Source organism: Oncorhynchus kisutch, unplaced genomic scaffold (assembly GCF_002021735.2).
Source record: "Oncorhynchus kisutch isolate 150728-3 unplaced genomic scaffold, Okis_V2 Okis04b-Okis11a_hom, whole genome shotgun sequence".
In the NCBI taxonomy this organism is placed as follows: domain Eukaryota; kingdom Metazoa; phylum Chordata; class Actinopteri; order Salmoniformes; family Salmonidae; genus Oncorhynchus; species Oncorhynchus kisutch.
The window spans coordinates 7,663,892-7,691,823 of NW_022261981.1; positions in this window are offsets into that span (position 1 = coordinate 7,663,892).

Consider the following 27,932-nt stretch of genomic DNA (forward strand, 5'->3'; position numbering starts at 1 on the left):
CCATCCTAACCTAATGAGGGCAACAGTATTATTGATCTCCATCCTAACCTAATGAGGGCAACAGTATACTTGATCTCCATCCTAACCTAATGAGGGCAACAGTATACTTGATCTCCATCCTAACCTAATGAGGGCAACATTATACTTGATCTCCATCCTAACCTAATGAGGGCAACAGTATTCTTGATCTCCATCCTAACCTAATGAGGGCAACAGTATTCTTGATCTCCATCCTAACCTAATGAGGGCAGCAGTATACTTGATCTCCATCCTAACCTAATGAGGGCAACAGTATTCTTGATCTCCATCCTAACCTAACGAGGGCAACAGTATACTTGATCTCCATCCTAACATAATGAGGGCAACAGTATACTTGATCTCCATCCTAACCTAATGAGGGCAACAGTATACTTGATCTCCATCCTAACCTAATGAGGGCAACAGTATTCTTGATCTCCATCCTAACCTAACGAGGGCAACAGTATACTTGATCTCCATCCTAACCTAATGAGGGCAACAGTATTCTTGATCTCCATCCTAACCTAACGAGGGCAACAGTATACTTGATCTCCATCCTAACCTAATGAGGGAAACAGTATACTTGATCTCCATCCTAACCTAATGAGGGCAACAGTATTCTTGATCTCCATCCTAACCTAATGAGGGCAACAGTATTCTTGATCTCCATCCTAACCTAATGAGGGCAACAGTATTCTTGATCTCCATCCTAACCTAATGAGGGCAACAGTATTCTTGATCTCCATCCTAACCTAATGAGGGCAACAGTATTCTTGATCTCCATCCTAACCTAATGAGGGCAACAGTATTCTTGATCTCCATCCTAACCTAATGAGGGCAACAGTATACTTGATCTCCATCCTAACCTAATGAGGGCAACAGTATACTTGATCTCCATCCTAACCTAATGAGGGCAGCAGTATTATTGATCTCCATCCTAACCTAATGAGGGCAACAGTATACTTGATCTCCATCCTAACCTAATGAGGGCAACAGTATACTTGATCTCCATCCTAACCTAATGAGGGCAACAGTATACTTGATCTCCATCCTAACCTAATGAGGGCAGCAGTATTATTGATCTCCATCCTAACCTAATGAGGGCAACAGTATACTTGATCTCCATCCTAACCTAATGAGGGCAGCAGTATTCTTGATCTCCATCCTAACCTAATGAGGGCAACAGTATACTTGATCTCCATCCTAACCTAATGAGGGCAGCAGTATTCTTGATCTCCATCCTAACCTAATGAGGGCAACAGTATACTTGATCTCCATCCTAACCTAATGAGGGCAACAGTATTCTTGATCTCCATCCTAACCTAATGAGGGCAACAGTATTCTTGATCTCCATCCTAACCTAATGAGGGCAACAGTATACTTGATCTCCATCCTAAGCTAATGAGGGCAGCAGTATACTTGATCTCCATCCTAACCTAATGAGGGCAGCAGTATACTTGATCTCCATCCTAACCTAATGAGGGCAGCAGTATACTTGATCTCCATCCTAACCAAATGAGGGCAACAGTATACTTGATCTCCATCCTAACCTAATGAGGGCAACAGTATTCTTGATCTCCATCCTAACCTAATGAGGGCAACAGTATTCTTTTTTTGCTAAACTGTATGTCATTTCTCTTTGCTTTCACACACAATGGAAATGCTAAGAACTTTTTTTACAAAACAGAAAACACAACTTACTACAAAAGACTCAAAAGGGGGTAAAGAGCACGACAAACAAAATTTTAACATTTGGTCACGGCTGATACAAATTACTCCCATGAATGTGAACCTTTTTTGCAAGTGAGCAAAAACTGTTTTTGCACAATCGCTCAAATCCGAAATCAGTCCTTATTCATGCATAAAATAGGTCACCTCTGAGTTTCTTTTTACAAGACTGGACCAAGTAAGAGGCCCTGAGGGCAAGGAGAGGTAGAAGGGGCCCATAGAGGTAGACTGTCCATTTTAACTGGCAACTGAACTAAGGTCAAATAAAGCTTTTTCTTTCTGGTTATTCGTGCTCTTGAGTGACATTTGTCATCTTTGGTAAAAATCAATATAATATGTTTACTTGCCTTTATGGTGCAGTAATTAATAATAATTATAGTATCAACACATGGCACAGACACACAGTATAAAATAAGGCTCACCATGTTACGGTACATATATATAAATACTAACTACAATTATCAATATATAGATATATATTGTAGTTAGTATTTATTGGGACATTGTGTAACTATTGATTGATATCACTTTTCCTTAGATAACAAGTTGTATGTTTTGATGGAGGTCGTCGATTTTGTGTCATGTATTTAATGTTTTCAGAGTCTTAAAGCATTTTGCTAATGATATTTTGTGTAATTTCGGCCAATGTGTTTCAGTTTGGAGCTGTGTGTGTAAATAGTTTATATTTTCATTTTCATGAATTAATTCTGTTTGGACAAATGTTCTCAAGCAATGGAGACAGTAACATAACAATGTCCCTCAGAGGTGTAACAAAATCCCCAAATCATAATTTCCTTTTACCTTGATATAGTCCAGGAACCTAATAGATGTCTGTGTTTGTATTGGAAGGAGGCTAAGTTTTGCCTGGTAAGGAAAACCACATATAGTAGAGCTGTTTTCAAACTATGGAATAACCACATATAGTAGACCTGTTTTCAAACTATGGAATAACCACATATAGTAGACCTGTTTTCAAACTATGGAATAACCACATATAGTAGACCTGTTTTCAAACTATGGAATAACCACATATAGTAGACCTGTTTTCAAACTATGGAATAACCACATATAGTAGACCTGTTTTCAAACTATGGAATAACCACATATAGTAGACCTGTTTTCATACTATGGAATAACCACATAGAGTAGACCTGTTTTCAAACTATGGAATAACCACATATAGTAGACCTGTTTTCAAACTATGGAATAACCACATAGAGTAGACCTGTTTTCAAACTATGGAATAACCACATATAGTAGACCTGTTTTCAAACTATGGAATAACCACATAGAGTAGACCTGTTTTCAAACTATGGAATAACCACATATAGTAGACCTGTTTTCAAACTATGGAATAACCACAAACTGGCAAACAAAATATCCTTCTTTTATATGCCTAACAGTCTTCTAAGAAAATGTATTTAATTGGCAAAATAAGATATATACAAACAATTTAATTCAAACACTTTCTTGTGAAAAATGAAACATTATTGTGTGTTGGTTAAAGCAGACACTAAGAATGAAAGTATTTTTCTGCTTCTTGTCCTTGTAAATGGCTTGGCTGGTCCACAGCGGGTTGTTCCGATTAAAACTGCCTGACAGGTTAGTTATAATGGATGTTATAATGTAGAGGGGGGCCAACAAACACACACTCTGTTCAAGTCCACTGCTAATTAGCAGGGTATATGGAGGTATTCTCCAGCTCTTTCATTATGAAGGCTTTACCAAGCGATAGTTCATCTTTAATCTAAGGCAGGCACATGATGTCCTCTGGGGTGGAATGTTAAAGACAGCATCTTCCTGAAACATAACATACTAATTAATTGTATTTTTTTTATATATTTTTTCAGGAGGGTTTCAATAAGCTACGGCCTGTCCTGTATTTATGGGGACTTACCCCCACACTGTTTGCTTTCATAGAAGGTTCAGTTAATTGCTGCTGTGCCTGACATCATTAGATGGATATGCATGGGGATATAGCCTGTTTAATTAAGGTTGCTTGCTAAGTTCATTATGTCGATTCAACACAGTGTTGTGTGCTTGGTTTAACCCAAACCCCTCTGTAATCTAATATAAAGGAGGCTTTGATTCCTCGTGTTTTATCTGACTTCCCACTCAGTATTAAAACACCACACAGTATTATTACAGTGGAAACACCCATTTGCACTCACATATAATGGCTGTCTAGCATATAACACAAAGACTAGGACTGTTTTTAGAATTGGCTAAAGATTTAAAAACATCAGTGGACTAAGATAACCATTTCAGTGAGTTTTTAACCATTTCAGTGAGTTTTTAACCATTTCAGTGAGTTCTTATCCCATTTCAGTGAGTTCTTATCCATTTCAGTGAGTTCTTATCCATTTCAGTGAGTTTTTATCCATTTCAGTGAGTTCTTATCCATTTCAGTGAGTTCTTATCCATTTCAGTAAGTTCTTATCCATTTCAGTGAGTTCTTATCCATTTCAGTGAGTTTTTATCAATTTCAGTGAGTTCTTATCCATTTCAGTGAGTTCTTATCCATTTCAGCGAGTTCTTATCCATTTCAGTGAGTTCTTATCCATTTCAGTGAGTTCTTATCCATTTCAGTGAGTTAACCATTTCAGTGAGTTCTTATCCATTTCAGTGAGTTCTTATCCATTTCAGTGAGTTCTTATCCATTTCAGTGAGTTCTTATCCATTTCAGTGAGTTCTTATCCATTTCAGTAACGTCTAATTTTTTCCTCCCTTGAAGAAAGCAGTTGCTGAATTCCGGCGGCGTTAGCTATTTATCAGCATGGCGGGTTTGGGGGAAATACAAAATGACTGGTCTAATTGAGAGACACAAGAGTTAACCGACACTAATAGTGTTTAGATGAAGTCACCTGTCTTTCCCAGCGCTTCTTAACCTCCCCAACACACACTGGTGTTCATCCAGTTTGTCACCGTGACAGCCCGGCCCTGCCTGTCGTTAGTCTTCGTTAACCCCCCCCCTCTCTCTCTCAGATTCATCTGATGAAACCCGAACGCTACAAAATCATAGAATCTTTACATTTTTATTATGTTTCAAATGTATGCTAATGAGAACTCAAATCTAAAATAATCTAGTTGAAACCTATCAGCGTCAAATAGGTGTAAGTGGATATTGATTCCTGATTAACACCATGTCGTCTGTCTTGTAATTGTCTAAGCAACTTGCTGAGAGACATCCATCCCGAACAAGGACGCCATTTAAAAAAAAAATTATACACTATCGGAGAAAATGAAGTCATTTATTAAAAACAACTTCTAAAATACATGACAATGTTCCTACCGCCGGGCTTTGTAATGGTGTCATGTGCATACATGTCCATTATGATGACGGCGAGACACTGAATCCACACGTTAATTAATATTTACACTGTAGATTGCTTACTGCAGCTCTAAAGTTTAAAATGATAATTACTTGGTTTCGTACAAAACTGACCCGTCTTGACATTTAACGTTTGCACATACGTTGCATATTTGAAAGCGAAACTGTTCGCGTACGAGTATAATAATCACTAGCTTCACGTCCATTGTGTGAAATTGTAACGGTTTTCTTGAGTTGAAGGAGAGGCGGACCAAAATGCAGAGTGGTTATTATTCATGGTTCTTTAATAAAGCAACTACACATGAACAAACTAACAAACCAAGAAACGTGGAAAAAACCAAAACAGCCCTATCTGGTGCAAACACAGAGACAGGAACAATCACCCACAAAACCCAACACCAAACAGGCTACCTAAATATGGTTCCCAATCAAGAGACAATGACTAACACCTGCCTCTGATTGAGAACCATATCAGGCCAAACATAGAAATAGACAAACTAGACATGTAACATAGAATGCCCACTCAGATCACACTCTGACCAAGCAAAACATAGAAACATACAAGCAAACTATGGTCAGGGTGTGACAGGAATGTCTATGCAATCAAGTCATAAGAACCACAGCCCGGCCTCAGAGTGGAATGTCCAGTCCTTAACTCTTTTAGAAGGAAGAAAAAGGGTTCCAAAAGGGTTCTTTGACTGTCCTCATAGGAGAACCCCCTTTTTTTTTGGTTCCAGGTAAATCCCTTTGAAGTTCCAAGTGGAATCTGTTTTTTGGTTCCATCTAAAAAAAACTCAGGGTTCTACACGGAACCCCAAAAGGTTCTACCTGAATCCAGCCAGGGTTCTTCAAAGGGGACAGCTGAAGAACACTTTTTTTCCTAAGAGTGAGCGTCCCCAGGGATCCTCTCCTCACACCACTGGCTGAGTCTGGAGGTGTGGAGACTCACCTCACACCACTGTCTGAGTCCGGAGATGTGGACAATCCCCTCACACCACTGGCTGAGTCCGGAGATGTGGACAATCCCCTCACACCACTGGCTGAGTCCGGAGATGTGGACAATCCCCTCACAGCACTGGCTGAGTCTGGCGATGTGGAGAATCACCCCACACCACTGGCTGAGTCTGGCTGGGTCTGGAGATGTGGAGAATCACCTCACACCACTGGCTGAGTCTGGCTGAGTCTGGAGATGTGGAGAATCACCTCACACCACTGGCTGAGTCTGGAGATGTGGAGAATCACCTCACACCACTGGCTGAGTCTGGAGATGTGGAGAATCACCTTACACCACTGGCTGAGTCTGGAGATGTGGAGAATCACCTCACACTACTGGTTGAGTCTGGCTGGGTCTGGAGATGTGGAGAATCACCTCACACCACTGGCTGAGTCTGGAGATGTGGAGAATCACCTCACACCACTGGCTGAGTCTGGAGATGTGGAGAATCACCTCACACCACTGGCTGAGTCTGGAGATGTGGAGAATCACCTCACACTACTGGCTGAGTCTGGAGATGTGGAGGTGTGGAGAATCTCCTCACACCACTGGCTGAGTCTGGAGATGTGGAGAATCACCTCACACCACTGGCCGAGTCTGGAGATGTGGAGAATCACCTCACACTACTGGCTGAGTCTGGAGATGTGGAGATGTGGAGAATCCCCTCACACCACTGGCTGAGTCTGGAGATGTGGAGAATCACCTCACACCACTGGCTGAGTCTGGAGATGTGGAGAATCACCTCACACTACTGGCTGAGTCTGGAGATGTGGAGAATCACCTCACACCACTGGCTGAGTCTGGAGATGTGGAGAATCACCTCACACTACTGGCTGAGTGTGGACATGTGGAGATGTGGAGGCAGATCAAACAGGCCCTGTTTCTGCACCAACACCTTCTATAGCACTCAAAACAGGCCTGACTTCACAGGACCACACAGACTCTGCATTCTATACGGCTAGAGTGTGTGTGTGTGTGTGTGCGTGTGTGTATGTGTGGCGTGTTTGTGTGCGCCTTCGTGTGTGTGTGTGTGTATTAATAGTTGACTGTTAGCACTGGCATTAACCACCCTGCAGTGTGGATGGTGTTGGTCTGGAATCTGGAGCAGTGGGAGGAGAGAGGGGGGAGTGGGATCACTGTGCCCCGAGGCCAGGCAGCTCAGAGGAGGCTTGTGTCGGCTGTGAGGCTCCTGTCCCTGGCTCCTGGCTCCAGGCATGTTGAGGCTCAGTCAGGCTGACCTTGTTCAAGGTTCTCTTCCTGCAAATGACTTCTTCTCCTCAAACACACACACACACACACTCACACACACACACACACACACACACACACACACACACACACACACACACACACACACACACACACACACACACACACACACACACACACACACACACACAGCAGGCTGAGGACTGTCTGGAAATGGATCTGTTTACACACAGTGTAATAATTGATATGATTTCATTCTATCTGGATGAAATATGTGGCTCCTTCATTCTGAGTTATTGGCAGGAATCTGTACTACAAGGTCAATCACGCAGCCTCACTTCTTCACTCACCTTCTGGGTAACTTAATAATCTGTCATTCTCACTGTCGCCGACTGTCTCCCTCATCTGCTCATTATTTTTTTATACATTTTCTTTATTTAACCTTTATTTAACTAGGCAAGTCATTTTAAGAGCAAATTATTATTTACAATGACGGCCTACTCCGGCCAAACCCAGACGACACTAGGCCAATTGTGTGCCGCCCTATGGGACTGTCCCTATGGGTCCCTATGGGACAATCCCGGCCGGTTGAGATACAGCCTGGAATCGAACCAGGGTCTGTAGTGACCCGCTGCGCCACTCGGGTGCCCCCCAAAAAGTGCACCCTAACACACAGTTAGAATTTTCTTGGAAAAAAAAAGGAAATATTTTTGGGGGAAAATGTCTTCCACTATATTCAGTAATTCCATCTGCCACCATCTACATGGGACTCATGATGTGCAGCTCACTAAAAGACAAAGCTTGTTGCAGCGTTGTCCGTTTCTCTTTCTTCATACACCCCCCCCCCCACCCCCCCTTTAAGAGCCCATTAACATCTAATTGCATTCATCGGCCCTGACTAACAATTTCAGCAAAACGTTGCTGCGGTTTGTGTAATACCATACCAATCAACAACAAAAAATAACTAGCAGCAATTCCACCAAAACATTATAAATCATTTGAGTTGCCTCTGCTTACTGTAGCAATTAATGTTTAGGCTATTGAGCATGTTGCTAACAGTACGTAATGACGCTAACCGCGCACTTAGCGCGGCGTATTAACTCATTAGCATCATTGTTTGCATGTAACATGCTGTAAATACGCCTCGTCTGTAGTTTGCAAATGATGATGGTAATTAGTGAGGCACAAGATAAATAAAAAAAAACAATATGGCCGATCCATCATGTCCTTAGCAACGCCTTGTAACCGGAATCTACTTGGTCGTCATAAAAGGTGCCTCTTGTTCTTAGGTGGCCCCCATAACACCGTAACAACAACACAGTCTAGAATCACGTGTCAAAGTTTACCTAATAAAACAAAATTTAAATTCACAAGAGGAGGTCACTATTCACTGTCATTTCATTCTGAACCATTTAAACGTTGGCAAGTCCTCTGCCTGAATGACTTTGGATTAGTCTGACATGTGTAGATGTCTGATCCGATTTCATGTCTGTTAGTGTGGCTAGAATTCTTCAGATCATTCCCACCTTGTTTTTCTCTTGCAGGATTAGGGCCAATAGCACCCTGTCTGTGGTCATTATGTTCACAGAGCGCTGGCTGACCTGTAACAGAGTCCTACCATCCTCCTAATTGATATGTACGAAGTATTAGAGGCCCCGTTATCCATGCTTATGGAAAATAAATGGATTGAGGAATGTTTATTCCATGCTTTGACTACGAAATCGGGCCAGGAATGTGAGTTGGGCTAACTCAATCAATGAATTTAGTAAAGATGTATTTGAGAGGGTTTATTTAGGGGATTAAACTCACAGAATTGTAGAAATGAAATGAAACGGGATGGGGAGGACACTCTAACAAATCCATCAGGAGGTTAGATCAACAACTTAATGTTGAAACCAATCATCCTGAATATATATTTGAACTTGGATATGCAGATGTGGTTCAGTCAGTCCCTGAGGGTCAGGAACACTCACCAAGGCTCAACAGCCCCTCTAGATGGCTAAATTACTCCGAAAGCCTGGGAATTTATCAAAACATGAATTTCAAAAAGGATCCTCGCCTCAAGGTAAAACAATTATTAAAAAAAAGAGGTCCTTCATACAAATAAATGCCTTCAAGGTTTATTAACTAGTTATTTCTTTGACATGATGCCATCAGCACAAGTCCTTTAATTTACATAGTGTGATAAATACCATCTGCCCCCTAAACGTTGAAATATCTCAAGGTAAGATCTCTGAGCAGTTTACGTAGCAACCAATCAATGGAACAGTCATGGACATCTCCAGGCCTGTTGGTCACTCGGAATATCTTGAAACATCAGAGGAATGGAAATCACATAGCTCGACTCTCCAAAAACCTTGGCCAGATGGGCTTTTTTTGTTTGTTACAGAAGGGTATTTATTAATACAATGGACATGAATCTTGTGTCTGATCACCTGATACTCTAGCTACATCGGGTCAGATGAAGGAATGTTACGACCCTCCAAGATGTTTCTATTGTTATTTGTAGATGTCCCAGATAACTGGCACTCCTTTAGTTGTGCTTTCTGTATTTGGTGTGATTGTGTAGATCACGTTGATCTATTCCTGGAAGGATTCCAAACTCCAGATTAATGTTGATTGTGTCCATTTGTTTGCATAACTCATTGCACTACCGTTATAACAGGTATAAAACATCAGGCTATAATTTGAATACCCAGCATGCCTTTCTCTCTGTCTGGATAGTGAGAGCAGGGGCCCCTGGGACATTCCGAGAGCATACACAACGTCCCTTTAAAACTTAGGGAGTATTTTCTGGCCAAGACAAACAAATCACTAGCATATCTCTGTGCAATCTGTTCTGGAACAACCTTCCTGTTCTGTTCTGTGAACACTAGCTCTGTGCAATCTGTTATGGAAAAGCCTTCTTGTTCTGTTATGTGAAGGCTAGGTCTGTGCTGTCTGTTATGGAAAAGCCTTCCTGTTCTGTTCTGTGAAGGCTAGGTCTGTGCAGTCTGTTGTGGAAAAGCCTTCCTGTTCTGTTCTCTGAAGACTAGCTCTGTGCAGTCTGTTATGGAAAAGCCTTCCTGTTCTGTTCTGTGAAGGATGGGTCTGTGCAGTCTGTTATGGATTAGACTTCCTGTTCTGTTCTGTGAAGGCTAGCTCTGTGCAGTCTGTTATGGATAAGCATTGCCCGTTCTGTTGTGCGAAGGCTAGGCCATTTCCAGTTTTATTGTAGAGAATCTGTTGTTTCACGGTCACACAAACATCATTCTAGTCAGAGGTCTGTTCCACCGTAACCCACAGAGAAGATGCATCAGTTAGCTTCGGGAAAGGATACGGATGACAGGAAACAGACAGGCTTCATCGCTATGGCCATCAACACAAAGCTCATACAACACTCTCAATTGGTTTTCCATTTCCAACATATGATACATTCTTCATAAACTTCTCTGTTGATCTTCTATCTGGTTTTCTGGGTTTTTCAGGGTTTTATAAGGTTAAGTCTTGACTGTGCTTCCCATAACAAAATGCTTTCAAACATTAACAAAAGGAGTTGGTTGTTTAGTTCCTGTGACATACACTTCTAGATACCAGCCAGGTTATTTCCCCGGCTCAATGATATCTAATGGTGTGTAGATCCAGGAAATATAACAACATTTGTTTACCTTGTTTACGTCCCCTCCCCCTCCCCCTCCTCTCCTCTGGGCAGGGTACATTGGATCCCACTTTACCGACTGTAGACAAATCATGATGTTGTCATGGCAAGACGACAGGTAGGGTCTGATGGACGGCTCAGTTCTATACCCATTAAATGGCAGGATTTGTTTACAGTAGCAGTGCAGTTCGCTGGACTGTGGGCAGTTCAGGCTGGGTCTGAGGTGAGGAAGACTGGTGGTGCTCAGCTCAGCCGTGGTGGGGGGAAGAGATGATTTGTGTTAGCTGTGGTTTAGATTAGCTCAAGCACCCCATATTGGACGTGGTATTTCCCAAGGTGTTTCTACTGCAGGCTGAATACCAGACGTTATACCCATCAACTAGTACGGAGAGATGATCTGTGTTGTTCTTGTTTATGTCACTAAATCTGCAACTAAAAGATGAACAAAAATACAACAGAGAAAGTCTCTAGCTTGGATCGAAAACAAAAATCTCCTTCAACTCATTCATCACATATTATGTTTTATCACAGCCTCTACGCACTTCTACATGTCATGGGACAAGGCCTGAAGCGTCTGCTCACGTCTACATGTCATGGGACAAGGCCTGAAGCGTCTGCTCACGTCTACATGTCATGGGACAAGGCCTGAAGCCTGTGTTCAAGTCCACATGTCATGGGACAAAGCCTGAAGCCTGTGTTCACGTCTACATGTCCTGGGACAAGGCCTGAAGCCTGTGTTTACGTCTACATGTCATGGGACAAGGCCTGAAGCGTCTGCTCACGTCTACATGTCATGGGACAAGGCCTGAAGCCTGTGTTCATGTCTACATGTCATGGGACAAGGTCTGCATTATTGTTATGTGTCATTTCACAATGGAAGTGTTTTGGTGTGATTGTGTGAAGCTGTAAAGCACCCATGCTAGATCAGTAACGTTCAGATCAATGTTGAGGCCTCTTAGTTAAACTGCATGCCAAGGCGTGATGGCATCCGGCGTGGCGGTAGGCAGCCCCCCAAACGCAGAGCGGTGGCGTGGTGGTAGGCAGCCCCCCTAACGCAGGGCGGTGGCGTGGTGGTAGGCAGCCCCCCTAACGCAGAGCGGTGGCGTGGTGGTAGGCAGCCCCCCAAACGCAGAGCGGTGGCGTGGTGGTAGGCAGCCCCCCTAACGCAGGGCGGTGGCGTGGTGGTAGGCAGCCCCCCAAACGCAGGACGGTGGCGTGGTGGTAGGCAGTCCCCCTAACGCAGGACGGTGGCGTGGTGGTAGGCAACCCCCCTAACGCAGGACGGTGGCGTGGCGGTAGGCAGCCCCCCTAACGCAGGGCGGTGGCATGGTGGTAGGCAGCCCCCCAAACGCAGGGCGGTGGCGTGGTGGTAGGCAGCCCCCCTAACGCAGAGTGGTGGCGTGGTGGTAGGCAGCCCCCCTAACGCAGAGCGGTGGCGTGGTGGTAGGCCGCCCCCCTAACGCAGAGCGGTGGCGTGGTGGTAGGCAGCCCCCCTAACGCAGGGCGGTGGAGTGGTGGAGTGGAGTGGCGTGGCATGTAGAGCGAGACAGCGTCAGATGGAGAGGCCCGTATCTGGCAGACGACTAGTCCCCCGGGAGCCGCTGCAGCTGACGATCTGTAAGATGTGTCTGCTAATTATAAAAAGTAAAAAAAATAAATCCTAATGACTTTGAAGATGGGAAGCTTTGGAAACTCTCAACAGGAGTCGCACTGTAACCTTTCCCCCTGTCAAGATGGAGGGTCCCCCCCCCCCCTCGATGGTTCCCCTTCTCATTGGCGAGCCCATCTCAAATGTGCATAGACTCATAATACTAGAGTCAGGAAGAGGTGCCGGTCACGCACAGTTCAAAATGTGTCTTTTTTAAAATGTTTATATGTGTGTAATTTCATTTCATATAATTGTATTACCGTTCGTTCACTTAAATACACACAGTGGCAGTGATAGAGTTGACGTTTAAAGAACATAAAACTAATGAGCCAGACAGGAAAATATGGAGGTGATCAATGCATTAATTCATAACATTTATACAACTGAAACTATGACCCACTCCATTTCTCCACTATGTCAATATATTGAAACCATCTGTATGTAATGAATACGGCTATTAAAGAAACACATGAAACATGTCTGTTTAAACGTCACGGAGAAGGAATGCTGGTTCTGAATAGCCAACATATTTGGCTTTAAATTGAAGTGGACAACCCCCCAGCAGTCTAGGTTCGTTAACGGTTACTGAATATCGCATCATACCTCGTCATTAACAATGCCACAATTATACAATGAAAAAACAAAATGTGTCAAACAGCTTCAAACCTATTATAGGCAAACTATATTTAACACTATCATACTCAAAACACCCTTTCTTTACCAAACAGCAACAGTATATGGGGTCACTAAAACCCCTTTATGTTCCAAACACCAACAGTACATGGGGTCACTTAAACCCTTTCTGTTCCAAACAGCAACAGTATATGGGGTCACTAAAACCCTTTATGTTCCAAACAGCAACAGTATATGGGGTCACTAAAACCCTTTATGTTCCAAACAGCAACAGTATATGGGGTCACTAAAACCCTTTCTTTACCAAACAGCAACAGTATATGGGGTCACTAAAACTCTTTATGTTCCAAACAGCAACAGTATATGGGGTCACTAAAACCCTTTATGTTCCAAACAGCAACAGTATATGGGGTCACTAAAACCACTTATGTTCCAAACAGCAACAGTATATGGGGTCACTAAAACCCTTTCTTTACCAAACAGCAACAGTATATGGGGTCACTAAAACCACTTATGTTCCAAACAGCAACAGTATATGGGGTCACTAAAACCCTTTCTTTACCAAACAGCAACAGTATATGGGGTCACTAAAACCCTTTCTTTACCAAACAGCAACAGTATATGGGGTCACTAAAACCCTTTATGTTCCAAACGGCAACAGTACATGGGGTCACTAAAACCCTTAATGTTCCAAACGGCAACAGTACATGGGGTCACTAAAACCCTTAATGTTCCAAACGGCAACAGTACATGGGGTCACTAAAACCCTTTATGTTCCAAACGGCAACAGTACATGGGGTCACTAAAACCCTTAATGTTCCAAACGGCAACAGTATATGGGGTCACTAAAACCCTTTATGTTCCAAACGGCAACAGTACATGGGGTCACTAAAACCCTTAATGTTCCAAACGGCAACAGTATATGGGGTCACTAAAACCCTTAATGTTCCAAACGGCAACAGTACATGTGCTTAAAGTGGAGCAGATCAAATTTCACTTTTTTTCTCCATTTAATTCGTCCCACGAGGACTTTAGCAGGTTGTATACGTCAGTAAAGTCAGCACAGATCTGTGTTGAGCTGAAAAACCTTCTGGAAATATCATCAGTGTGCCTTATACAAGGACGTGGCTGTCAATCATCTTGATGAATGGTGATTTCATTGTAGATTTAAACATATCATTTGTATTTGATAAGAGACATGATGTTTAAATAACCGGGCCACGAATATATGTAGAACAGTGTGACTCAAAGATTCCTTTATCAGTCCTGAATCTGACATTTAGTCCTGTATCTGACATTTAGTCCTGTATCTGACATATAGTCCTGTATCTGACATTTAGTCCTGTATCTGACATTTAGTCCTGTATCTGACATATAGTCCTGTATCTGACATTTAGTCCTGTATCTGACATTTAGTCCTGTATCTGACATATAGTCCTGTATCTGACATATAGTCCTGTATCTGACATATAGTCCTGTATCTGCCTGACATATAGTCCTGTATCTGCAGTCTCTATGTATTCTAGTCATTGAATGAGGCAGACCAGACCTCCAGTTTGTCTGTATGCTAGTCATTGTATGAGTCAGACCAGACGTTCAGTCTGTCTGTATGCTAGTCATTGTATGAGGCAGACCAGACGTGAGGTCTGTCTGTCTGCTAGTCATTGTATGAGGCAGACCAGATGTTCGGTCTCTCTGTGTGCTAGTAATTGTATGAGACAGACCACACCTTCAGTCTGTCTGTATTCTAGTCATTGTATGAGGCAGACCAGACCTTCAGTCTGTCTGTATGCTAGTCATTGTATGAGTCAGATCAGACGAGCGTTCTGTCTGTATGCTAGTCATTGTATGATGCAGACCAGACGTTCAGTCTGTCTGTATGCTAGTCATTGTATGAGGCAGACCAGACCTTCACTCTGTCTGTATGCTAGTCATTGTATGAGGCAGACCAGATGTGCTGTCTGTCTGTATGCTAGTCATTGTATGAGGCAGACCAGACGTTCAGTCTGTCTGTATGCTAGTAATTGTATGAGGCAGACCAGATGTGCAGTCTGTCTGTATGCTAGTCATTGTATGAGGCAGACCAGACCTTCAGTCTGTCTGTATTCTAGTCATTGTATGAGGCAGACGACCAGACCTTCAGTCTGTCTGTATGCTAGTCATTGTATGAGTCAGATCAGACGTGCGTTCTGTCTGTATGCTAGTCATTGTTTGAGGCAGACCCGACGTTCAGTCTGTCTGTATGCTAGTCATTGTATGAGGCAGACCAGACCTTCACTCTGTCTGTATGCTAGTCATTGTATGAGGCAGGCCAGATGTGCGATCTGTCTATATGCTAGTCATTGTATGAGGCAGACCAGACGTGTGGTCTGTCTGTATGCTAGTCATTGTATGAGGCAGACCAGAGGTTTGGTCTGTATGTATGCTTGTAATTATATGAGGCAGACCAGACGTTCCGTCTGTCTGTTTGCTAGTCATTGTATGAGGCAGACCAGACGTTCGGTCTGTCTGTATGCTAGTCATTGTATGAGGCAGATCAGATGTTCAGTCTGTCTGTATGCTAGTTATTGTATGAGGCAGACCTTACGTGCAGTCTGTGTGAGTGCAGGCGTACATTCCATCACTCCCCAGGGCCCGTGTTTCCCCAGAGACCACAGCTACTCCCCACAGATCTGCGCATATAATTGTTCACAATCTACCCTGAAATGGCACTAATCTGGAGCAATTCGCACACAGCCACTTTGTCAGAGGAGATATGGATTGAATGGGCAACACACACTTCCCAAACAGGAAGGGAAATATTCTCAGAAACGCTGTGATGGTTTTAAGAACAGTACTAAAAGATTATATCTGTGGAATTTGAAAATACTGTGAAATATTGGGCCAAATTTAAAATACTGGGAAAAGGCTTACACAAATGGGTTATTTACACCCAATGGATTAATGCTTTAGTCTTCTCATTGGGTTATTTACACCAATGGATTACTGCTTTAGTCTTCTCATTGGGTTATTTACACACAATGGATTAATGCTTTAGTCTTCTCATTGGGTTATTTACACACAATGGATTAATGCTTTAGTCTTCTGATTGGGTTATTTACACCAATGGATTACTGCTTTAGTCTTCTCGTTGGGTTATTTACACACAATGGATTAATGCTTTAGTCTTCTCATTGGGTTATTTACACCAATGGATTGATGCTTTAGTCTTCTCATTGGGCTATGTACACCCAATGGATTAATGCTTCAGTCTTCTCATTGGGTTATTTACACCCAATGGATTAATGCTCTAGTCTTCTCATTGGGTTATTTACACCAATGGATTAATGATGTAGTCTTCTCATTGGGTTATTTACACCAATGGATTAATGCTTTACTCTTCTCATTGGGTTATTTACACCAATGGAGTAATGCTCTAGTCTTCTCATTGGGTTAATTACACCAATGCATTAATGCCTTAGTCTTCTCATTGGGTTATTTACACACAATGGATTAATGCTTTAGTCTTCTTATTGGGTTATTTACACCAATGGATTAATGCTTTAGTCTTCTCATTGGGTTATTTACACCAATGGATTAATGCTTTAGTCTTCTCATTGGGCTATGTACACCCAATGGATTAATGCTTTAGTCTTCTCATTGGGTTATTTACACCAATGGATTAATGCTTTAGTCTTCTCATTGGGCTATGTACACCCAATGGATTAATGATGTAGTCTTCTCATTGGGTTATTTACACCACATGGATTAATGCTCTAGTCTTCTCATTGGGTTATTTACACCAATGGATTAATGCTTTAGTCTTCTCATTGGGTTATTTACACCAATGGATTAATGCTTTAGTCTTCTCATTGGGTTATTTACACCAATGGATTAATGCTCTAGTCTTCTCATTGGGTTATTTACACCATATGGATTAATGCTCTAGTCTTCTCATTGGGTTATTTACGCCAATGGATTAATGCTCTAGTCTTCTCATTGGGTTATTTACCCCAATGGATTAATGCTCTAGTCTTCTCATTGGGTTATTTACACCACATGGATTAATGCTTTAGTCTCCTCAGTGACTAACACTATAATGGTTCTGGTTGTGCACCAATTCTTTCTACACCATAATGGGTGAATAAAGCCCATTGACAACAAGAGACCAACACTCCACCCTTCAGCCCTCTGGCCTCAATCTGGCAATCAATCCCCAAACTCCCATCTATCCCAGTCTATCTCTCACACTCCAACACTGACTGAGAGGAAATTATTTCTGAAACTGAGACACGTCCTTTTCACCAGGACATCCTGAATCAATTACATCCAAGTCTGAACTTGATGCTTGACAAAAACAACACACACACACACACACACACACACACACACACACACACACACACACACACACACACACACACACACAGGCACGGACACAGAGAAAGGCAAAACACACACACACACGGACGCACACACACACACACACACACACACACAGGCACGGACGCAGAGAAAGGCAAAACACACACACACACACACACACACAAACTTACACACGGACACACACACACACACACACACACACACACACACACACACACACACACACACACACACACACACACACACACACACACACACACACACACACACACACACACACACACAGGCACGGACACAGATAAAGGCAAAACACACACACACACAAACTTACACACGGACACACACACACACGCACACACACACACACACACACACACACACACACACACACACACACACACACACACACACACACACACACACAGGCACGGACACAGATAAAGGCAAAACACACACACACACAAACTTACACACGGACACACACACACACGCACACACACACACACACACACACACACAAACTTACACACGGACACACACACACACACACACACACACACACACACACACACACACACACACAGGCACGGACACAGATAAAGGCAAAACACACACACACACAAACTTACACACGGACACACACACACACGCACACACACACACACACACACACACACACACACACACACACACACACACACATACACACACACAGGCACGGACACAGATAAAGGCAAAACACACACACACACAAACTTACAAACGGACACACACACGCACACACACACACACACACACACACACACACACACACACACACATAATGGTGCCTGAGGGGATCGCTGCCATTTTACTGGCTTCTAACCAACTGTTCCATTTTGTTATTTTTTCACATGGTTTATAACTCATTATGTACATGTGCGTTTCTGGACATCAGAACAGTGGTTACTCTTTCTTTAATGAGTCCGACAAGAATGATATACTGCTTTGTAAAGACAAGGCCCAAATCCCCGTCATCAGTGTGAAGATGAAAACATTTATCCTGTCTCCTTCCTCTCCTCTCTTCTCTCCCTCCTCTCCACACTCCTCTCCTTTTCCTTCCTCTCCTTACTCCTTCCTCTTCTCTCTCCTTCCTCTCCACTCTCCTTCCTCTCATCTCCTCTCCTCTCTCCTAATTTCCTCTCTCCTCTCTCCTTTCTCTCTCCTCTCTCCTTCCTCTCCTTTCTCCTTCCTCTTCTCTCTCCTTCCCCTCCTCTTTCCTTTCTCTCCTCTCTTCTGTGTCCTTCCGCTCCACTCTCCTTCCCTCCCTTCTCCTTCCTCTCCTTCCTCTCCTCTCTCCTTCCTTCCTCTCTCCTTCTTCTCTCCTCTCTCCTTCCTCTCTCCTTCCTCTCCTTTCTCCTTCCTCTCCTTCCTCTCCTCTCTCCTTCCTTCCTCTCTCCTTCTCTCCTCTCTCCTTCCTCTCTCCTTCCTCTCCTTTCTCCTTCTTCTCTCCTCTCTCCTTCCTCTCTCCTTCCTCTCCTTTCTCCTTCCTCTCTCCATCCTCTCCTCTTTCCTTCCGCTCCTCTCTTCTGTGTCCTTCCGCTCCACTCTCCTTCCCTCCCTTCTCCTTCCTCTCCTTCCTCTCCTCTCTCCTTCCTTCCTCTCTCCTTCTTCTCTCCTCTCTCCTTCCTCTCTCCTTCCTCTCCTTTCTCCTTCCTCTCCTTCCTCTCCTCTCTCCTTCCTTCCTCTCTCCTTCTCTCCTCTCTCCTTCCTCTCTCCTTCCTCTCCTTTCTCCTTCTTCTCTCCTCTCTCCTTCCTCTCTCCTTCCTCTCCTTTCTCCTTCCTCTCTCCATCCTCTCCTCTTTCCTTCCGCTCCTCTCTTTTGTGTCCTTCCCCTCCACTCTCCTTCTCTCCTTTCTCCTTACCCTCCTTCCTTCTCTTTCTCCTTCCTCTCTTCTTTCCTTCCTCTGCTCTCCTCTCTCCTTCCTCTGCTCTCTCCTTCCTCTTCTCTCTCCTTCTTCTGCTCTCTCCTCTTTCCTTCCTCTCCTCTCTCCTTCCTTTGCTCTCTCCTCTCCTTCCTCTCCTCTCTCCTAATTTCCTCTCTCCTCTCTCCTTTCTCTCTCCTCTCTCCTTCCTCTCCTTTCTCCTTCCTCTTCTCTCTCCTTCCCCTCCTCTTTCCTTTCTCTCCTCTCTTCTGTGTCCTTCCCCTCCACTCTCCTTCCCTCCCTTCTCCTTCCTCTCCTTCCTCTCCTCTCTCCTTCCTCTCCCCTTTCCTTCCTCTCCTCTCCTCTTTCCTTCCTCTCCTCTCTTCTCTCTCCCTCTCCTCTCTCCTTCCTCTCCTCTCCTCTTTCCTTCCTCTCGCCATCTTCCCCTCTCTCTTCTCTCCTCTCCTAATTACTCTGTGCTCTGATAAAGGCCTAGCAGTGTAGCTCTGGGATCATCAAAGGTCCCTGAAACAAAGAGGAATATTTAGCAATTACCCCCAATCTCATCTGCATGCCACAGATTAACTAGCAGGCAGCACCAATCTCATCTGCATGCCACAGATGAACTAGCAGGCAGCAGCACTGAGCCAACACTCAGTCTTCCAGATGAAAACCTGAAGGATATTAGTCTGTACAGGTCGATGAGAGTGGCTCCTTTTCAACCTTCATAGAGAAAAAAGAAAAGATGATTAAATTAAATTAGTATTTATATTTGTTTACATCTCAGTGTGTTAAAATAGTCAAAATTAGAAAAGCTAATTAATTGTACGGGTGGTGTTGCTGATTGTTGATGTGTAAGATAATTGACTCATAGAAGTCAGGGGTCCTGACGTTCGATCGAAGCCCTCTATTCACAATGCCTGAACCCACTCCTGTGTAACCGGTGTGAAAGGGCTAGCTAGTTAGCGGTGGTGTGCGCTAATAGCGTTTCAATCGGTGACGTCACTCGCTCTGAGACCATGAAGTAGTTGTTCCCCTAGCTTGTGCAAAAGGCCCGTGGCTTTTGTGGAACGATAGGTAACGAGGCTTCGTAGAGTGTCTGTTGTCGATGTGTGCAGAGGGTCCCTGGTTCGAGCCCAGGTTGGGGCGAGGAGAGGGACGGAAGCTAAACTGTCACTCATGCATGGCCACACAGTGCTACCTCTGGTGACAGTCCTCAGCATCTTTAACACGTCTGGTGTTGGGAGTCAACAGCAGCTGTGTTAGAGAGGAACTAGCTGACTGCAGACTCTTTGTCAAACACGGCTGCTGCTTCAACCTGAGTTGTTCACTTAATAGGATTCACTTTCACAGTCTGGAGAGAGAGAGAGAGAGAGAGACAGAGAGAGAGAGACAGAGAGAGAGAGAGAGGGAGAGAGAGAGAGAGAGAGAGAGACGCAGAGAGACAGAGAGAGAGAGAGACAGAGAGAGAGAGACAGAGAGAGGCAGAGAGACAGAGAGAGACAGAGAGAGAGACAGAGAGAGACAGAGAGAGAGACAGAGAGAGACAGAGAGAGAGAGAGAGACAGAGAGAGAGACAGAGAGAGACAGAGAGAGGCAGAGAGACAGAGAGAGAGAGAGAGGGAGAGGGAGAGGGAGAGAGAGAGAGGCAGAGAGACAGAGAGAGACAGAGAGAGGGAGAGGGAGAGGGAGAGGGGGAAAGTCAGGGAGACAACAGCTCTAATGAACTAGTATGTTCACAGTGTCTCTGTTCTCAATGTGAACATTAGAGCCATTAGTTATTAAAATGCTGATTATCGGACCAGAAGTCTTTTCGAGGTTAAATAGTGTTGAGTTCCGCTGTCAACTTGTCTTAATTGCAATTATATTTGAAAATAAGACAAACTCCTTCACACATTTGCCAAAGTGGAAAGACGAACGGAAGAAGAAAAAGAAGAAGAAGAACCGGATTTAAATCTGAAAGGGTGTTTAAATGTAACTGCAGGAAGTGTGACTGTGATAAATGAATTTCTCTCATAAAAGAACATGACTTGTAAATGAGCCGAAGTCAACGGTTTAGACGGAGCACTAAACACCTGATCCAAGCTAACAGAAAAGCTACGGCAGTCCAATTCTGATCTTTTTTTTTTACCACTAATTGGTCTTTTGACCAATCAGATCAGATCTGCTGCGAGTAATTGGGACGAGAAATTTTTTTTTATAATCAAATTGGGCTGACTGTGTAAACGTAGCCTAACAGTGTTGATATGACGAGGTTTAAGTTGGATACGATCTCCAATTCACTTCACAGTCAATTAGCTCTCATCAATGCAGACATGTTTTCTGTGTTTAATATACCGAGAGGAAGCATTTTTGGCTTTTTCGAATCGCGTTTCTGAGTTCCAGACGCCTTACACCTGTGGCGAGGAACTCTCAAGGAAGCCGGTAAATTAAGAGTGTGAAACTGTGCTTGGCAAGTGTTGATGGTGAAATCTGACTGCCTACATATGGCGCCTGCCGCCTGCACGTCCGTCATGTAGAGGCTTCATCATTAGCAGAGGTAACTCTGTTTTAAAGCGCCGTGTTCCCAATGACACTCTCTGTTTATTATCTATGCATAGTCACTTTAACTCGACCTACATGTACATATTACCTCAATTACCACCACTAACCCGTACCCCTTGCACATTGACTCTGTACCGGTACCTCCGGATGGACAGGGTTGTCCCTGTTAAAGCCTCATCCTCCGGATGGACAGGGCTGTCCCTGTTAAAGCCTCATCCTCCGGATGGACAGGGCTGTCCCTGTTAAAGCCTCATCCTCCGGATGGACAGGGCTGTCCCTGTTAAAGCCTCATCCTCCGGATGGACAGGGCTGTCCCTGTTAAAGCCTCATCCTCCGGATGGACAGGGCTGTCCCTGTTAAAGCCTCATCCTCCGGATGGACAGGACTGTCCCTGTTAAAGCCTCATCCTCCGGATGGACAGGGCTGTCCCTGTTAAAGCCTCATCCTCCGGTGGACAGGGTTGTCCCTGTTAAAGCCTCATCCTCAGGTGGACAGGGCTGTCCCTGTTAAAGCCTCAGCCTCCTGTGGACAGGGTTGTCCCTGTTAAAGCCTCAGCCACTTAACAGTGTATTGGGTGTGAGGACCGCATGGACCTCAAAACCAGGATTAATCTCTGTTGGACTTCAGAGTTAAACCCTGCTGGAAATCAGAACCAGGTTTAATCCCATTTGGAAATCAGAACCAGGGTTAATCCCTGTTGGACATCAGAACCAGGTTTAATCCCATTTGGACATCAGAACCAGGGTTAATCCCTGTTGGACATCAGAACCAGGTTTAATCCCTGCTGGACATCAGAACCAGGGTTAATCCCTGCTGGACATCAGAACCAGAGTTAATCCCTGCTGGACAACAGAACCAGAGTTAATCCCTGCTGGACAACAGAACCAGAGTTAATCCCTGCTGGACAACAGAACCAGAGTTAATCCCTGCTGGACAACAGAACCAGAGTTAATCCCTGCTGGACAACAGAACCAGAGTTAATCCCTGCTGGACAACAGAACCAGAGTTAATCCCTGCTGGACAACAGAACCAGAGTTAATCCCTGCTGGACAACAGAACCAAAGTTAATCCCTGATGGACATCAGAATCAGAGTTAATCCCTGCTGGACATCAGAATCAGAGTTAATCCCTGCTGGGCATCAGAACCAGAGTTAATCCCTGCTGGACATCAGAACCAGGGTTAATCCCTGTTGGACATCAGAACCAGGTTTAATCCCTGCTGGACAACAGAACCAGGTTTAATCCCTGCTGGACATCAGAACCAGGGTTAATCCCTGCTGGACATCAGAACCAGGTTTAATCCCTGCTGGACAACAGAACCAGAGTTAATCCCTGCTGGACAACAGAACCAGAGTTAATCCCTGCTGGACAACAGAACCAGAGTTAATCCCTGCTGGACAACAGAACCAGAGTTAATCCCTGTTGGACATCAGAACCAGGTTTAATCCCTGCTGGACAACAGAACCAGGTTTAATCCCTGCTGGACATCAGAACCAGGGTTAATCCCTGCTGGACATCAGAACCAGGTTTAATCCCTGCTGGACAACAGAACCAGAGTTAATCCCTGCTGGACAACAGAACCAGAGTTAATCCCTGCTGGACAACAGAACCAGAGTTAATCCCTGCTGGACAACAGAACCAGAGTTAATCCCTGCTGGACAACAGAACCAAAGTTAATCCCTGATGGACATCAGAATCAGAGTTAATCCCTGCTGGACATCAGAATCAGAGTTAATCCCTGCTGGGCATCAGAACCAGAGTTAATCCCTACTGGACATCAGAACCAGAGTTAATCCCTGCTGGACATCAGAATCAGAGTTAATCCCTGCTGGACATCAGAATCAGAGTTAATCCCTGCTGGACATCAGAACCAGAGTTAATCCCTGCTGGACATCAGAACCAGAGTTAATCCCTGCTGGACAACAGAACCAGAGTTAATCCCTGTTTTGTGTGTGTGTGTGTGTGTGTGTGCTCGTGCGTGTGTGTCTGTGTCTGTGTGTGTGTGTGTGTGTGTGTGTGTGTGTGTGTGTGTGTGTGTGTGTGTGTGTGTGTTCGTGTGTGTTTAAGGACAACACTGATGTGGTTAAGATAGCTCATCAGCCGTCATTAAGACTAGGATGGCGAAGCTAAAAGGTAGATAGACTCAGTTATCCAGCCGTGACAGTATCGTTATGACTCATCTTGCCACATTACAGAGTCTTCGGCTCCGGCAAATAGCAAGTAAGGGCTCTAACCTGACACGACACAATTATATATACCCCTCCGATCTCCAATGTATTTTATCAAGCTGTTTAAAGTCCACAATGGCTCCTGTTTAAGCCCTCTTGATCTGGGAGGAAGAGAAAGTTGAATATTTAATGTGTAGGTAGCTTTGATAGCAGTCGAACCTGCCTAATCACAAGCACATGTCCCCACTCTTCTTCTATGGAAGGTAGCCTAAGCATTTGGGCGTGATGTGGAGAATACTGAAACTTTATTCATTAGTGCTTTTGACATCCTCTTTAGGTACACACGTAGAATATGAATGGTGTGTATAACACAAAACACTACACTCCGTGAGAACTTCAAATCAAATCAGATCAAATTTTATTTGTCACATACACATGGTTAGCAGATGTTAATGCGAGTGTAGCGAAATGCTTGTGCTTCTAGTTCCGGACAATGCAGTAATAACCAAGTAATAACAATCACCAAAACTACTACCTTATACACATAAGTGTAAAGGGATAAAGAATATGTACTTAAGTGATGTATCACTCTGCAGGGCATTCTGGGTACTTTATAGTGCATGAAATGGGAAAAGACGGGGAATTGGGAAAAAACAGACTGTTAGAAAAATCTAAATATTAGTGTGTGTGTGTGTGTGTCGTGTGTGTGTGTGTGTGTGTGTGTCGTGTGTGTGTGTGTGTGTGTCGTGTGTGTGTGTGTGTGTGTGTGTGTGTGTGTGTGTGTGTGTGTGTGTGTGTGTGTGTGTGTGTGTGTGGTGTGTGTGTGTGTGTGTGTGTCGTGTGTGTGTGTGTGTGTGTGTGTGTGTGTGTGTGTGTGTGTGTGTGTGTGTGTGTGTGTGTGTGTGTGTGTGTGTGTGTGTGTGTGTGTGTGTGTGTGTGGGGGAAATGGGCGGGTTGATAAATAATGTAGGCTGTGTTTAAGCAGCCATGTCCATTAGGACTAGTAGTTCTATCATTTATTCATTCATGTTGGGTGGGCACCACAATCGCCATCTCCACTTACTTTCAAATGCATTCCTGTTTTCAGGCTCAGTCAAAACCACTAATAATGCAACGAATTCACTGTAGACTAATGTTTTTAAATGCAACAGTAATATGATTACAACCTAAACGTTGAATGTGAAGCCTGGTTTGAATATTGTATGTTTTTGAAGGGTCTCGGCTATGAGCCTGTTGAGCCTGGTCATCCATCTAATAGACATCACATTATCCTGATGGAGCTGGAGTGGGCTGTCCAGGACAGAAGGAGACTGATAATGTGATGCTATCATGGGCTGATCCTAGACCTGTATGGTCCTGATTCCAGACACTGGTTAATGTGGTGTGGTGCTATCATGGGCTGATCCTAGACCTGTATGGTCCTGATTCCTGACACTGGTTAATGTGGTGTGGTGCTATCATGGGCTGATCCTAGACCTGTATGGTCCTGATTCCTGACACTGGTTAATGTGGTGTGGTGCTATCATGGGCTGATCCTAGACCTGTATGGTCCTGATTCCTGACACTGGTTAATGTGGTGTGGTGCTATCATGGGCTGATCCTAGACCAGTATGGTCCTGGGTGGTTCGAGCCCTGAATGCTTATTGGCTGACAGCCATTATATATTCAAGTAATAAGGCCCGAGGAGGTGTGGTATATGGCCAATATACCACAGCTAATAGCTGTTCTGAACAAACCCCCGAGGTGCCTTATAGCTATTATAAACTGGTTACCAACTTAATATGAATGTTTTCTCATATCCGTTATATACGGTCTGATATACCATGGCTGTCAGCCAATCAGGATTCATGTCTTGAACCAACCAGTTTATAACAGACCGTAAACCACGGTATGACAAAACAGTACATTTGTCCCGCTCAAATTACATTGATAACCAATTTATCATAGCAATAAGGCACCTCAGGTGTTTGTGCTATATTGCCAATATGTCATGGCTAAGGGCTGTATCCAGGCACTCAGCATTGAGTCGTGACTAAGAACAGCCTTTAGCTGTGGTATTTGTATATGTATTTATTATGGATCCCCATTAGTTCCTGACAAGGCAGCAGCTACTCTTCCTGGGGTTTATTATGGATCCCCATTAGTTCCTGCCAAGGCAGCATCTACTCTTCCTGGGGTTTATTATGGATCCCCATTAGTTCCTGCCAAGGCAGCAGATACTCTTCCTGGGGTTTATTATGGATCCCCATTAGTTCCTGTCAAGGCAGCAGCTACTCTTCCTGGGGTTTATTATGGATCCCCATTAGTTCCTGCCAAACCAGCAGCTACTCTTCCTGGGGTTTATTATGGATCCCCATTAGTTCCTGCCAAGGCAGCAGCTACTCTTCCTGGGGTTTATTATGGATCCCCATTAGTTCCTGTCAAGGCAGCATCTACTCTTCCTGGGGTTTATTATGTATCCCCATTAGTTCCTGCCAAGGCAGCAGCTACTCTTCCTGGGGTTTATTATGGATCCCCATTATTTCCTGTCAAGGCAGCATCTACTCTTCCTGGGGTTTATTATGGATCCCCATTAGTTCCTGCCAAGGCAGCAGCTACTCTTCCTGGGGTTTATTATGGATCCCCATTAGTTCCTGTCAAGGCAGCAGCTACTCTTCCTGGGGTTTATTATGGATCCCCATTAGTTCCTGCCAAGGCAGCAGCTACTCTTCCTGGGGTTTATTATGGATCCCCATTAGTTCCTGCCAAGGCAACAGCTACTCTTCCTGGGGTTTATTATGGATCCCCATTAGTTCCTGTCAAGGCAGCATCTACTCTTCCTGGGGTTTATTATGTATCCCCATTAGTTCCTGCCAAGGCAGCAGCTACTCTTCCTGGGGTTTATTATGGATCCCCATTATTTCCTGTCAAGGCAGCATCTACTCTTCCTGGGGTTTATTATGTATCCCCTTAGTTCCTGCCAAGGAAGCAGCTACTCTTCCTGGGGTATTTTAAGGATCCCCATTAGTTCCTGTCAAGGCAGCAGCTACTCTTCCTGGGGTTTATTATGGATCCCCATTAGTTCCTGCCAAGGTAGCAGCTACTCTTCCTGGGGTTTATTATGGATCCCCATTAGTTCCTGTCAAGGCAGCAGCTACTCTTCCTGGGGTTTATTATGGATCCCCATTAGTTCCTGCCAAACCAGCAGCTACTCTTCCTGGGGTTTATTATGGATCCCCATTAGTTCCTGCCAAGGCAGCAGCTACTCTTCCGGGGGTTTATTATGGATCCCCATTAGTTCCTGCCAAGGCAGCAGCTACTCTTCCTGGGGTTTATTATGGATCCCCATTAGTTCCTGTCAAGGCAGCAGCTACTCTTCCTGGGGTTTATTATGGATCCCCATTAGTTCCTGCCAAGGCAGCAGATACTCTTCCTGGGGTTTATTATGGATCCCCATTAGTTCCTGCCAAGGCAACAGCTACTCTTCCTGGGGTTTATTATGGATCCCCATTAGTTCCTGCCAAGGCAACAGCTACTCTTCCTGGGGTTTATTATGGATCCCCATTAGTTCCTGCCAAGGCAGCAGCTACTCTTCCTGGGATTTATTATGGATCCCCATTAGTTCGTGTCAAGGCAGCAGCTACTCATCCTGGGGTTTATTATGGATCCCCATTAGTTCCTGCCAAGGCAGCAGCTACTCTTCCTGGGGGTTATTATGTATCCCCATTAGTTCCTACCAAGGCAGCAGCTACTCTTCCTGGGGTTTATTATGGA